Consider the following 3,980-nt stretch of genomic DNA (forward strand, 5'->3'; position numbering starts at 1 on the left):
ATATTGGGCAGCCCAAGCCCCTTCAGAGGCAGAGTATCCGCTTTGAGTTCACCAAGGTCCTGGGTTCAAATCCCGGCATCCTGGGAGAGAACCCTGCCTGAAATGTGGAGAGCTGCTGCCACCCAGTGCAGGCCATATGGAGGTGGGCGGGCCATTGTTCCTACTCCTTATAAGGCGGCTTACTAACTAGGAAGGGCTGTAACTTGATGAAACAGAGCGCTTGCTCTGTATGCTGTTCAATCTCAGCATCTCCAGTTAAAAAGTGTCAAGCCACAGATGATAGAAAATACCCCTTTCTGCCACGTGAATCTGGATAGCGCTTCCAGTCACAATGGAAACCGCTGTGGTTGACGTCTTTGGATTGCTTCTTCCAGCTGACTGGCTTCTATATTTGCAGATTAAATCGAGTCTGCATTAAATAGCAGCTCATTTTGGAATTATATGTTGACTGTTGAGCAGGTATATACTGACAGTATATACATTTAAAAAACAAAACAAAACCAAGGCAGAGCCAATTGTGTTGCAAACTTAAACCCCAAGTTTTATAGAATTGTAGAGTTGGAAGGGAACCCAGGTGGGTGTGGGGGACTCCCTGGTCCTGAACGGGGTAACTGTGCCCCTGAAGGACCAGGTGTGCAGCCTGGGAGTCATTTGGGGCTCACAGCTGTCCATGGAGGTGCAGGTCAATTCTGTGTCCAGGGCAGCTGTCTACCAACTCCATCTGGTGCACAGGATGAGACCCTCCCTGCCCGCAGACTGTCTCGCCAGAGTGGTGCATGCTCTGGTTATCTCCTGCTTGGACTACTGCAATGCGCTCTACGTGGGGCTACCTTTGAAAGTGACCCGGAAACTGCAACTAATCCAGAACGCGGGAGCTAGACTGGTGACTGGGAGTGGCTGCCGGGACCTACGTACATTGGCTCCCAGTATGTTTCCAAGCACAATTCAAAGTGTTGGTGCTGACCTTTAAAGCCCTAAACGGCCTCGGTCCAGTATACCTGAAGGAGCGTCTCCACTCCCATCGTTCAGCCCGGATACTGAGGTCCAGCTCCGAGGGCCTTCTGGCGGTTCCCTCGCTGCGAGAAGTGAGGTTGCAGGGAACCAGGCAGAGGGCCTTATCGGTAGTGGCGCCCGCCCTGTAGAACGCCCTCCAATCAGATGTCAAGGAAATAAGCAGCTATCCTATAGCGGTACCTCAGGTTACAGATGCTTCAGGTTACGGACTCCGCTAACCCAGAAATAGTACCTCGGGTTAAGAACTTTGCTTCAGGATGAGAACAGAAATCGCGCGGCGGTGGCACAGCAGCAGCGGGAGGCCCTATTAGCTAAAGTGGTACCTCAGGTTAAGAACAGTTTCAGGTTAAGAACGGACCTCCAGAACGAATTATGTTCTTAACCTGAGGTACCACTGTATTTTTAAAAGACATCTGAAGGCGGCCCTGTTTAGGGAAGTTTTTAATATTGAATGCTGTATTGTTTTTAGCACTCGATTGGGAGCCGCCCAGAGTGGCTGGGGAAACTCAGCCAGATGGGTGGGGTATAAATAATAAATTATTATTATTATTATTATTATTATTATCTAATCCAACTCCCTGCAATGCAGGAATCGCAGCAAACGAATTCCTGACAGAGGGCCTTCCAACCTATCCAGATCTTATCATCCTTTACTGGCAAGTTGCTCCCCTGATGTGCACCCCCCGAGCCCTTGAGATATGGGGTGAGCACCCCAAACTGTTACAACTGGCATGTAAGCACCCCTGAGAATGGACAGTTTAAGACAGCTGTTGATGGAAAGGGATTTGCAGTCCGTGACTTTATACAGGATTAACCCCTTGACCCACCTCGCTTGTGTGATTGAGAACTGCTTGGATTAAAGGGGAGCCTGCAAAAATCTCTGAGTCTATCAGTCCTGAGCACTCAGAAGGGGTGCAGGGAGCGGTTATGCATGTGTTACTGTAATACACTCTCCACAGGGGCTGCCCCTGAACAGTGGCGTAGCGTGGGGGGTGCCAGGGGTGCCGGCCGCACCGGGCGCAACATTTGGGGGGGCGCGTTTGGCCGGCCCTCCTCGAGGAAGCAGGAACCCCACTGTCCTCGGACCTCCTCCGAAGGCTGGCGGTGGGGCGGAGAGACCTTCTCCCCGCGCCAGCCTTCGGAAGGCTGTCCTGAAGACTTGTGGTGGGAGCAGTGGCGTAGCGTGGGGGGTGCAGGGGGGGGCCTGCTGCACCTGGCGCAACATCTGGGGGGGCGCGCGGAAGAGACTCGAGTGCTAATATCCACGGGTTAGGGGGCGCAAATTACTTGCCTTGCCCCGGGTGCTGAGAACCCACGCTACGCCACTGCCCCTGAAGACAGTTTGAAAACTTTCAACTGGGTACAAAATACAGCTGCGCGGATGCCATTGAGGACAAAGCACATTATGCCAGTTTGGGTGACCAGGGCATTTCTGAACACACCTCAAGGCACCGGTGCAAACATTTAAAATCCTAAAGAGTTTAGGGGCACTTTATCTAAAGTATTGCCCATATGATCCTGGCCAGTTATTAAGAACTACAGAGGCCCTAGTCAAGGGCCACCCAGCGCAATCTCTTAGGCAGGTGGCAAAAGGGACCAGCAGGGCCTTTAGGGTGGTGGCTCCACAGATGTGAACCTCCCTTCCTTCTGAACAGCCCTATGATGACAAAGGCTCCTCTCCTCTCGCCTGCCCTTCTTTAATGTTGTACTTCCAAGACCTGCCGCTTCCTTACGATTCTGGGATTTTCCCATTCCCTAGTGTAGTTGAAAGAACGGCACATCAGCCAGCCACATCTCCTTCAATGTAGGCCACCTTCTCAGGGTAGTACCTCATAGAAGGCAGCACTTAGGTAACTTTAAAGTGCAAATAAAGTTTGTGCAAAATCTTTGCATTGTTTTGGCGCGTGTGAAATAACGGGACGAAAAGCCCCCAGAGTTTGTAAAAAAAAAACCAAAGAGGTTTGGCAATGCCAATGGCATTGCAAACTTAAACCACAAGTTCGTGCAATGTCTTTGCATTGCTTTGGAGCATGCAAAATAAAGGGACAAAAAAGCCCCCAGAGTTTGTAAAAAAACCCAAAGAGGTTTGGCAGTGCCAATGGCATTGCAAACTTAAACCACAAGTTCGTGCAATATATTTGTACTGCTTGGACGCATAGGAAACGAATGAACAAAAATCCCTCAGAGAAGAATGGAGGATGAAATTAATTATGCAGAATTGGATAAACTAACAGGAAGGATTCGAAACCGGTGGGACCAGAAATTCACAGAAGACTGGAGTAAATTTACGGACTATCTGAAAAGTATTTGTAACGATCAGACTACGTTTGTAGGTTTGCAAGAAGTTTTGTGAGGAGTATTACTGGAATTATTGCTAAAATGGATAAGGGGGAGGATGGTAGTTAAGACACTTAAAGGTAATATGAATTTAAGAAATGCATAAGAAGTGACTAAAACGGTGGATCATCAGAGGTGCTGATGGAAGTCCAAAAAGATTGTTTAAGTGATAAAGTTCTGTGGTATGTACTATAATTTATATGTTAAAATAAATAAAAAATATTTTTTAAAAAAGGAAACGAATAAACAAAAATCCCTCAGAGTTTGCCCCTTTTGCAGAAAAAACAACAACCCCGAAATAAAGGGCCATTTACCTGGCGCAGTTTAACAAAACAACCCCCTCTCTCTTGCAGGGGCTTAGCGACCAACCTCCTTCCTCCGTCCCCAGGTTTGCTTACATAGCAACCTGCCCGGGACCAAAGCTGCGAAGACTACGCTTCCCAGAAGCCCCTTGGCGCGCGCGAGGGCCATTGCACAAGGAGCGGCGGCCACGCGTCCCCGGCGGAGGCGGCGCGGAGCATCCTGGGAGTCGTAGTCCCCGTCGGGCTGGGGAGCCGTAGAGCTGCGCGGCGGCGGAGGCGCCCGGGAACTACAGCTGCGGGGCGGGCGGGGATTTGGAGCAGGAGGAA

The sequence above is a fragment of the Podarcis pityusensis genome (genome assembly GCF_964106645.2).
Source record: "Podarcis pityusensis genome assembly, chromosome: 10".
NCBI lineage: Eukaryota > Metazoa > Chordata > Lepidosauria > Squamata > Lacertidae > Podarcis > Podarcis pityusensis.